The sequence below is a fragment of the Bos mutus genome, chromosome 16, assembly GCF_027580195.1.
Source record: "Bos mutus isolate GX-2022 chromosome 16, NWIPB_WYAK_1.1, whole genome shotgun sequence".
Lineage (NCBI taxonomy): Eukaryota > Metazoa > Chordata > Mammalia > Artiodactyla > Bovidae > Bos > Bos mutus.
This window is the reverse complement of record NC_091632.1, coordinates 60402230-60413925: the sequence shown is the minus strand read 5'-3', so window position 1 is coordinate 60413925 and position 11696 is coordinate 60402230.

Here is an 11696-nt window from a genome sequence, read left to right as displayed (position 1 = left end):
AGGGCATGGCAACCCGCTCCAGTATTCTTGCCTGGAGAATCCCCATGGATAGAGGAGCCTGACAGGCTATAGTCCATGGGGTCACAACGAGTCGGACATAACTAAGCAACTAAGCACAGCACAGCACAGCACAGGCACAGAATGGGCTTCCCCAGTGGCTCAGCAGGTAAGTCAGGAGCCACAGGGGTGGCTTGTAAGTAAGCCACCTGCAAGTCAGGAGCCACAGGAGACACAGGTTTGATCCCTGAGTCAGGAAGATTCCCTGGAGGAGGGCATGGCAACCCACTCCAGTGTTCTTGCCTGGAGAATCCCGTGGACAGAGGAGCCTGACGGGCCATAGTCCACAGGGCCACAAAGAGTCCGACATGACTCAAGTGACTTAGCACAAATGCACGAGGCACAGAATACAAAATTTTTGATACATTTTTTTTATAAACGAAATGATATTTTTAAAGAGAAGTGACCGAGATGGCAGAGTAGGAAGACCCTGCACTCCCCTCCTCCCACAGGGCACACCAAAATTATGACTATTTATAGAACAACTATCGCAGAGAACAACCTGATAACTGGCAGAAAACATTTTCCACAGCTAAAGACATAAAGAAGGAACCACAACAAGATGGATAGGAATGGCAGAGATGCAGTGTAATCAAATCCCACAGCCCCAGAGAAGTGACCCACAAGCAGGAGGATAATCACAATTACAGGGTTTCTCCCCAAAGACTGAGGGGCCCAAGTTCCACATAAGGTTGCCCAGTCTAGGGGTTCTGCACCAAGAAGCCCCCAGAAGGTCTGGCTTGAAGGTCAGTGGGGCTTGCTTACAGGAAAGCCAAAAGGATGTAGAAAATCCTGATTCCAAAGGGCACAAGCAAAATCTGACACACTCTGAGACTCACCACAGAAGCAGTAACTTGGAATAACCTGGATCAGACCTACCTGTTGATCTTAAAGAGCCTCCCATAAAGAATGGAGGCAACTGTGACTCCTCCTGAGGATATAGATGCTGGCATCAACAATTTTGGGGAACTCATACTACCACAAGGACACTGGTACCGACGAGTGATGTTTGGGGGTCCTCCTTCTTATTAGTACTGGGGGTTTACCCACCTACCAGCTATTCAGCATCAGCCCTGGCACTTCTGAGGCCAAAAAGCAGGCCATGTCAGGACCTGGTCTAACCAGTGGGCTGACAGCCTCGGAATATAAAGCAGAGCCTGCCAGCCAATCTGGTTGGGAGCAGCCCCACCTACCAGTATACCCACAGAAGTGGACATTGCCACAACAAACAGGCCTGTGCCGCCAAAATAGGGGTTACCCATGGAGCATATAGCTCTGGTGACCAAAGGGGAGCATTTTACTGAATCCTAAAGAATGTCTCCTACTTCAGGCTCCGAGTCCAGGATGGGGAAATGTAACTTATCTGCTTGATCCATAAGAAATAAAATGAGAATCAAGCAACATGATGTGACAGAGGAATATGTCACAATTGAAAGAAAAAGATAAAACCCCAGAAGAAGGACTAAGAAAAGTGGAAATAAACAATTCACCTGACAATGAGTTCAAGATAAGGATCATAAAGAAGCTCAACAAACTTGGGAGAAAAGTGGATTAATACAGTGATGAGTTTAACAAAGATTTGGGAAATATAAAGAAGAACCAAAGGGCTTCCCAGGTAGCACTAGTGGTAAAGAACCCACTTGCAATGCAGGAGACAAAAGAGACATGGGTTCGATCCCTAGATTGGGAAGATCCCTTGGAGGAGGGCATGGCAACCCACTCCAGTATTCTTGCCTGGAGAATCCCCATGGACAGAGAAGCCTGGTGGGCTATATAACATGGGGTCACAAAGAGTCAGACACAACTAAAGTGACTTAGCACACACTCAAAGAAGAACCAAGCAGATCTGAAGAATATAAAAATTGAAATAAAAAGTATACTAGAAGGCAATGCCAAAGAATGGTCGAACTACCGCACAATTGCACCCATCTCACATGCTAGCAAAGTAATGCTCAAAATCCAGCAAGCCAGGCTTCAGCAGTACATGAACTGGGAACTTCCAGATGTTTAAGCTAGACTTAGAAAAGGCAGAGGAACCAGAGATCAAATTGCCAACATCCACGGGATCATAGAAAAAGCAAGAGAATTCCAGAAAAACATCTACTTCTGCTTTATTGACTACACCAAAGCCTTTGACTGTGTGGATCATAACAAACTGTGGAAAATTCTTCAAGAGATGGGAATACCAGACCACTTTACCTGCCTCTTGAGAAATCTGTATGCAGGTCAAGAAACAACAGTTAGAACTGGACATGGAACAACAGACTGGTTCTAAATCAGGAAAGGAGTAATTCAAGGCTGTATACTGTCATCTTGCTTATTTAACTTATGTGCAGAGTATATCACAAGAAATGTTGGACTGGATGAAGCACAAGCTGGAATCAAGATTTCCGGGAGAAATATAAATAACTTCAGATATGCAGATGACACCACCCTTATGGCAGAAAGCGAAGAAGAACTGAAAAGCCTCCTGATGAAAGTGAAAGAGAAGAGTGAAAAGTTGGCTTAAAAGTCAACATTCAGAAAACTAAGATCGTGGCATCTGGTCCCATCATTTCATGGCAAATAGATGGGGAAACAATGGAAACAGTTGCAGACTTTATTTTGGGGGGCTCCAAAAGTCACTGAAGATGGTGACTGCAGCCATAAAATTAAAAGATGCTTGCTCCTTGGAAGAAAAGTTATGACCAACTTAGACAGCATCTTAAAAAGCAGAGACATTACTTTGGCAACAAAGGTCCATCTAGTCAAAGCTATGGTTTTTCCAGTAGTCATGTATGGATGTGAGAGTTGGACTATAAAGAAAGCTGAGAGCTGATGAATTGATGCTTTTGAACTGTGGTGTTGGAGAAGACTCTTGAGAGTCCCTTGGACTGCAAGAAGATCTAACCAGTCCATCCTAAAGGAAATCAGTCCTGAATATTCATTGGAAGGACTGATGCTGAAGCTGAAACTCCAATACTTTGGCCACCTGATGCAAATAACTGACTCATCTGAAAAGACTCTGATGCTGGGAAATACTGAAGGTGGGAGAAAAGGGGACAACAGAGGATGAGATGGTTGGATGGCATCATTGACTCGATGGACATGAGTCTGAGTAAGCTCTGGGAGTTGGTGATGAACAGAGAAGTCTGGCGCACTGAAGTCCATGGAGTCACAAAGAGTCGGACACGACTGAGTGACTGAACTGAACACTAGATTAGATGATCCTGAGTAACAGTCATCAATCTAGAAGATACAGTAGTGGAAATGATCCAAGCTAAATAGAAAAGAAGAAAAAAAATTTTTAATATGGATAGTATGAGAAATCTCTGGGACAACATCAAACATACCAATATTTACATTATTGGGGTCTCAGAAGGAGAAGAGAGAAAATGAAAAGAGGTAAAGTACAGTTGATTACAATATTGTGTTAGTTTCAGAGGTATAGCGAAGTGATTCAGTTTTATACATATACATTATTTAGATTTTTTCCATTATAAGGTATTGCTAATGCTCAGTCATTCAGTCATGTCCAACTCTTTGCAACTGTATGAAGTGTAGCCTGCCAGGCTCCTCTGTCCATGGGATTTTTACAGGCAGAAATACTGGAGTGGGTTGCCATTCTCTTCTCCAGGGGATTTCCCCGACCCAGGTATGGAACCTGCGTCTCTTGCCTCTCCTGCATTGGCAGGCAGATTCTTTACTACCAGCACCATCTGGGAAGCCCCATTATAGGTTATTACAAGATGTCAAATATTGTTCCCTTTGTTACACAGTAAATCCTTGTAACCTATTATATATACAGTAGTGTATCTATTAATCCCATACTCCTAATCTATCCCCAACCCTTTCTCTTTTGGTAACCATAAATTTATTTTCTATGTCTGTAAGTCTGTTACCAGAAATTTTTATATAATCTTAGTATAAACAAAAATGCTCTTGTAGTAGATAAAATAAACTTGACATGTTTCCTCCTAATCTTCTATCTTTGAGAAGCTAAAAACTGCTCTCAGCCCCAAAATATTTTCCCTTTCCAGCTACTGAATAGCTGTGATACAACAAAATTAGCATTTCAAGCTATTACTGTCTTCAGTTAGATTTTAAAAAATGCATTGTGTAGATATAAAATGTTATTAACAATTCTTTGGATTTTTACAAGTATATGTGAAAAACAAACAGAGTCAAATTCACCCTCACCCAAGAGAACAATTAGATCCAGAGAAATCAATACAGTACAATTTTCTTCTATAGAGTTTATGTCATACACACTGCATTAGAGAAGTTTTTAACCAAATTAAAATTTCCAAAATAGATGACAGTATGAGATACAAATTACCAAAAACCACTGGTGTAATGGAAAGACATTTCATGATAACTAAATTAAACCACTCAATCATGAGGCTGATAAGACAGGCAGGGTGATGAGGCAGATGGGCAAAAGACAGTTCAATGAGATCTGAAATTAGAGATGCTGCCTGGCAGTTCTGGCTAGAGAAGACGACAGAGGAGGGGGCTCACTTACCAGGTGCGAGATGCTTCAAAAGCAGTTCCAACATTTATGCATATTGCAGAATTTTCCAAACAGCCTGTTTCATGGAATACACCTACTTACAAGGAGGTTCCTTAAATATATAACTAAACATAATTTCATTTGTATATCTTGGTGAGATTTTTTGTTAAAAAAAAAAAAAAAGAATCACAAATCAATTCAGTCTACAGGAAGCCAAAAAAAAAGAGAAAAAAGGAAATAAAGATGAGACATATTAAAAATTATATAAACCTAACTATACTAACAATCACATTAACTGTAATGGTCAAAACAATTGAATGGCAGACATTGTTGGAATAAATTTAAAAAATCAAGATTCCCCCAAAAATTCACAAATGAAAAAAATAAATAAAACTTTGGCCAACTGTGGAATCTGTATTTTATTTCAGAAAATATGATTACTTAAAAACTTTACTGATGACATATCTGAAATGTTAAATCCTTGGATCACTTTCCGTATTCCTGTAGAAAGGCAGCCATCACATCCTATGAATCAGTCAATATGAAAGTTGCAACCTTCTCCCATGTTAAGCCCGATCCTCCACTGGATCATCCAAGGCAACTAAGAGCCAATCCCTTTTTAAATATGCTTCCCCTGAAACAAATATTACCTTGAATATTTTAGCAGTATATTAGAATTTTTAAACTCTCACCAAAAGGAGAACCTTCCCTGAGGGAGAGCCTCAGATTTTTCTAAATCTGTCTAGACAATGGTTGACAGGCCTGGGTTTTAGACTCAAACAAACCTAGGTGTGTCTGTCTCTAGCTATAAGTCAGTTCTTAGATAGTGTCCCTAAGCCTCAGTATGCTCAGTTGTTGTTCTTTTTAAAAAGGGGGAAGGTAGTAATTTGACAATTCAAGAATGAGAACCGAAACAGCTCATCCACTTAAAATACCCAGCATGGTTCCTAGAACACAAAATTCTTAATACATGTCATCAAGCTTGCCAGCCGTGCAGCAGGGGGCCCAGCTGGTACCATACCTCTTCATCCAGCCCTCACTTCCTCAAGTCTTACCGAGGTTTCCTCCAACCTTACTTCTGCAAACTGAATCCTGACACCTTCCCTCAAATGTTCTCAAACATTGTTCGATTCTTGAGTAAGTGTTTGTTTGTTGCACATGTGTTTTAGAGATAAAAATAAAAATCCCATCTTGTTATTCTTATCATCTAGGCAATCTTAAATTGCACTTTCCCTGACATTTTATTTGAGTCATCTTTGATCCATAATTCCAATTGAGTCATAAATAAAACATCTCATATAGGTTACATATCACATTAGATGATTTTAGGTAATTTCCTGAAAAATCTGTGTATAAATTATTTACTTTCCAAATGGTAGTCACATTTCAAATATACCAAGAGAGGTGGTATTTAATGTACCCTAAGGTGAATTATTTTGTAAAGCAAAGCATTCATTTTCAGTATCATCAATCATCTCCTCATCTGTCTGTTTTATAAGATTGAACTTATTATTTATCATATTTGCTTAAAACATAACTCTTTGTAGATTTTACCAGTTATTTGTATATTGTAATCAGATGGTAAAGAACATTAACTTTTAAATCTTTTCTTTAAGGCTTTGTCTCTCCTTCAAGCTGTGTTAAATATTTGCACTTCCATCTTTGACCAGTAAGTTTACTGGAAAAACAATTGAGACCACCACCATTCTAGATACTTACAGCTACAATACAACAGGAATCAATTGAACAGAAAATTTTAAAGGTTTAGGCTGTGTCTCTATTGATAAACAGTGAATCCTAATTCACTATTATTATTAACTCTTGTTATTAAGAGTGAATCCTAATTCACTCTTCAAAACACATTTCTTGGATGAGAGCCAGTATGATAATTGTGTTTAAGAGTATGATGATTATGCTATTTCCATCTACTTTGCATAAATTTGAATAATACATTCAAGTGGCCCTAACCCCACATATGTAACAATTAGTGCAATTAATTTGTACAAATGTGTTTCATCTCTGTATGCTGGGCATGATGCACAAGAAATGTATAACAGGGTCTGAAATCCACCAGTTAACCTCCCAAATAATATTTTGCAAAGACACATTGTGTGAGACAGTCATCTATTCCTGAAAAAGTATCAAAACAATTAATCTGAGACTCAGGAAAAGACTACTCTGACAGGGGGAAGGAGACTTTGAAAAGATGTGGAATTCAGCACCCGACTGGCACTCCAAGTGTCTTAGGTAAATCTAATGGCACCCCACTCCAGTACTCTTGCCTGGAAAATCCCATGGGTGGAGGAGCCTGATAGGCTGCAGTCCATGGGGTCGCTAAGAGTCGGACACGACTGAACGACTTCACTTTCACTTTTCACTTTCATGCATTGGAGAAGGAAACGGCAACCCACTCCAGTATTCTTGCCTGGAGAATCCCAGGGACAGGGGAGCCTGGTGGGCTGCCATCTATGGGGTCGCACAGAGTCGGACATGACTGAAGCAACTTAGCAGCAGCAGCAGCAGGGATTGCTAGTTTTAGGAGTAACCGGATGGTTCAGGGGGCAGTGGAATTTGGTATTCCTACAGGCACAAGAATATGCAACCTCAGACCAGCCTAATAAAATATTCCAACATACATATATTCTAACTCTGTGTCAAGCATTTTGCTAATCGGCTGGCTTACATTATTGCCTCTTTAATTCTCACAGTACCTCTTCAGAGATAAGCACTAGAATGGCCATTGTTCAGAGGAGGAAACTGAGACTTGGAAAGTTTAGTCTGCCAATCCCTCATGCCTTCCCCTCACCACTCTGCTCTTCCAAGGCAAGCTGTGCCTGTCCCAGTGGTGGTTTGTCCAGGGGGTGGCGAGTCATCCTGTTAATGGACTTGGATCATTCCTAAAGTGTACCCTCTTTCTGTGTCTTCATCTGTTCTTTCTCTGAGAAGCAGACTCTGTGAGGGCAGGAAACTTGGGTGTCACACTTGTCACTGCAGCCCCATCCCAGCGTGGTGCTGTTGTTGTTGTTCAGTCACCAAGTTGTGTCCGATTCTTTTGCAACCCCATTACCTATAACCCACCAGACTCCCAGGACCATGGAATTTTCCAGGCAAGAATATTGGACTGGCTTGACATTTGCTCTTCCAGGGAATCTTCCTGTCCCAGGGATCAAACCAGCATCTCCTGTGTATCCTGCATTGGCAGGCAGACTCTCTACCACTGTGGAAATCCACCCATTCCAGCATCAGTTCAGTTAAGTTCAGTAGCTCAGTCGTGCCCGACTCTTTGCGACCCCATGAAATCGCAGCACACCAGGCCATCACCAACTCCCGGACTTCACCCAGACTCATGTCCATCAAGTCCGTGAAGCCATCCAGCCATCTCATCCGCTGTCTTCCCCTTCTCCTCCTGCCCTCAATCTTTCTCAGCATGAGGGTCTTTTCAAATGAGCCAGCTCTTCGCATGAGGTGGCCAAAGTATTGGAGTTTCAGCTTTAGCATCAGTCCTTCCAATGAACACCCAGGACTGATTTCCTTTAGGATGAACTGCTTGGACCTCCTTGCAGTCCTAGAGACTCTCAAGAGTCTTCTCCAACACCACAGTTCAAAAGCATCAATTCTTCGGCGCTCAGCTTTCTTCACAGTTCGACTCTCACATCCATATATGACCACTGGAAAAACCATAGCCTTGACTAGATGGACCTTTGTTGGCAAAGTAATGTCTCTGCTTTTGAATATGCTATCTAGGTTGGTCATAACTTTTCTTCCAAGGAGTAAGCATCTTTTAATTTCATGGCTGCAGTCACCATCTGCAGTGATTTTGGAGCCCCCAAAAAATAATCAGCATAGTCAGCTGCATATCATTAGACCTACATGTGTACTTAAGAAATAAATGATGCTGTATGTACCTCTGTGAAGCTCCATGCTGAATATGAGGGGATTAACTCAGTATTGGTTGGAGGAAATTTCACCTCTTTCAAATGTTTGAGCAAGAGGCACCAGCCTGGGGCAGATATAAATATTATAGATATTAAGGGACAGTCCAACACAACTATCTCCCCAGAAGTCAGAGTTCCAGAAAGTGATGAGGGCTGAGGTTGGTCATCAGGATGCTATGACATGTCAAGGTGGTGACTCAAGTAAACTCCGAGAAAACTGGTATCTATCATCATGCTCCCTGCGTTTTCTTATGATGGGGCTTTCCCTGAGTATACATTCTTCATTTTTGATCTTCTGAGAATTTATGGTGTGTGATAACTATGTGCTAAACATGAAGGATACAAGGATGTATGATTTCAAATAGTTTTCCTTTTTCTTCTTTTTGTCTCTCTTTTTAAAGCTAGAAATAAAAAGTAAAAAAATAATAGTAATATAAATCAGTCATAGGCATACTGGCGGCTTATGTTGATGTATGGCAGAAACCAATGCAATATGGTAAGGCAATTATCTTTCAATTAAAAATAAAAACGTTCTTAAAAATAATAGTAATAAGAAGAAGATTTGTTAGGACTCTGACTCAGTAGCAGCTAATCAAAGATCTCAGTAGCGAAAAACAAAGTTCCTCTGCCTCGCACGTGGCTGTTCATACAGCCCAGGCCTTTGTTCATCTGCCCAATAGCCCAAGCAGTTTCATCTGTCCAGAATGCCTTAACATCTTTCTTCACCTGAGAGCTCATCAATTCATCAATAGAGAGTCTGTTCCTCCAGACCCTCCCTTTCATTCCAGGTGCCCGACTCTGTGCTCTTACAGCACCCACGGCCTTCTTTAGCCAGAGCCTGCATCACACAGCTTCGTCATCCGTTGTTTGCTTGTCTGTCTCCTCTATCCATGGGTGAGATTCTAGAGATCAGGGAAGTGTCTTATTCATCTTTGTCTCCTCAGGTTCTCTGTCACCAAAGTACCTGCCTGTAATTACACTCGATAATGTTGAACTTAACTGAGCAAGGACAGAACTGATGGAACAACTGGAAGCCTGAGAAAGCATGGGTACATTTGAGCAATCTGGAGGCTATCAAATAAGAACTGTCTGCTTCTTCTCTCCCACCCCAAACAAACCATTCCAAAATCAAGATCTCCAGACTAGGGATTTACCCACCTTTTAAATAGCTAAATCCCATCATATGTCTTCAATGAATCAGAAATATGTTTGAGAACTTTGAAAAGATCAAAGGGATAGAAAATGGATTGTAGAGATGCAAAAGAATCTACAAAGCCAACAGAGATACTTTGATCCACCACAGAGATGTCTGAAAGGAGACCTGGGAATATGCAGGCATTCATGGAGTGCTGTATTGGCATTAGAAGTCCTCAAAAAGAGAAGCCATGAGCCACGAACTCTTTTAAAGTGGGAGGTTAGACAACTAAGACCTTGGGGATAGCATTGATCAATTCAGCAAGTAAAAATATAGGATGCTCAGTTAAACTTGAGTGTCAGATACACAACAGATAATTTTTTAGTGTAAGTCAGTTCCATTAGGCAGAACTGAGTGTCCTTTATTTTATCTGGCAACCCTACTTCAGGGACAACTTTTAAGACTGAAGCATTTGTCCAGAATAATTTAACACCAGTGGGGTGATCATCAATTCCAGGTTTCTTAGGGAATAGGATACGGAGCACTACTCTCTGTATTCAAAGTAGAGGTATGGACAGGAAGCGATGGGGTCAAATCAAAGCCTGAAAGAGCTCATTTCCACATTAAATGTGTGTCACATTCTGGCACTTTTATAAAAAGTATCTCCAAAAATTTTGCAACATACAAATCGTTGCCTCATTTAATGACAAGGCAACGATGCTCAGAAAGTTAGGTAATTTGCCAAAGACCCCACAGAAGTGACAGAGACATGACTCTTTTGTGGTTCTGTCTCACTTGAAAACCATACTTAGTCAACAACTAACCTGCTATTCTCCTCTCTGCCTTCATGTCTCTAGTAACTTTCTCAGTATTCTGCTATCTTCATTTTTACTTAGAACAAAAGAATATCATGTTGTCATTCAGGAGAAATTTGTTTAAAAAAAAAAAATCCTGGGTGCCTTTAATAGAGTCGGTCATGAAACGTCTGGTGTCAGGAGAGCACCATGGCACAGTATCCCTAAGTCCACATGTTTCTTACCCTGATTATAACTCTTCATGCAATTTCCTATTTGAAAGAAAGAAACCAGATGGGAATATTTTTTCACTTTCTTTTGAGTTTCGAAGTTGCTTAAGAAAAATAAACACGCATCTATGAATAATTGAACCCATTTCAAAGGATGTAGCTTGGCCCTTTCTATCTCCCTAAGAAAGTAGAAGCCCACAAGTTCTCCCCTAAACCCCTCTCTGCTGGCTCCAGGAGGAGAGGGAACCTGTCTGTCTTCCCTGTATTTGAATTACTATAGTCCAGTATAGTGGAGAAGGCGATGGCACCCCACTCCAGTGCTCTTGCCTGGAAAATCCCATGGATGGAGGAGCCTGGTAAGCTGCAGTCCATGGGGTCGATGAGAGTCGGACACAACTGAGCGACTTCACTTTCACTTTTCACTTTCATGCATTGGAGAAGGAAATGGCAACCCACTCCAGTGTTCTTGCCTGGAGAATCCCAGGGACAGGGGAGCCTGGTGGGCTGCAGTCCATGGGGTCACACAGAGTCGGACACGGCTGAAGCAACTTGGCAGCAGCAGCAGCAGCAGCCCAGTATAGGGACACGGCAGACCCTCAGTAAATACCTGCAGGAATGACTATCTCAGTGCCCAGGTGCCAGAAATTCCATTCATTCTTCTGAGTCTGTTTGTGTAAAGGGCAAAATTTATCCACATGTTGACCTGATTGAGTGGTCAGCTCTTTCGCAGGAGGTAGAAATGGTATGTCCAATAAGGAGTTAATACCCTATATATATAAAGAACTCATGTATATTGATGATGATTGATTTGGCATCCCTGATGGCTCAGCAGTAAAGAATCTGCCTGCAATGCAGCAGAAGTAAGAGACGCAAGTTCGCTCCCTGGATCAGGAAGATCCCTTGGAGGAAGAAACGGCAAACCCACTCCAGTATTCTTGCCTGGAAAACCTCATGGACGGAAGAGACTGGCGTGCCTCGATCCATGGGGTCGCAAAGAGCCGGAACTGAAGCAACTTGGCACGCACACTGAGTAACTCAGGGAAGATGTTTCAC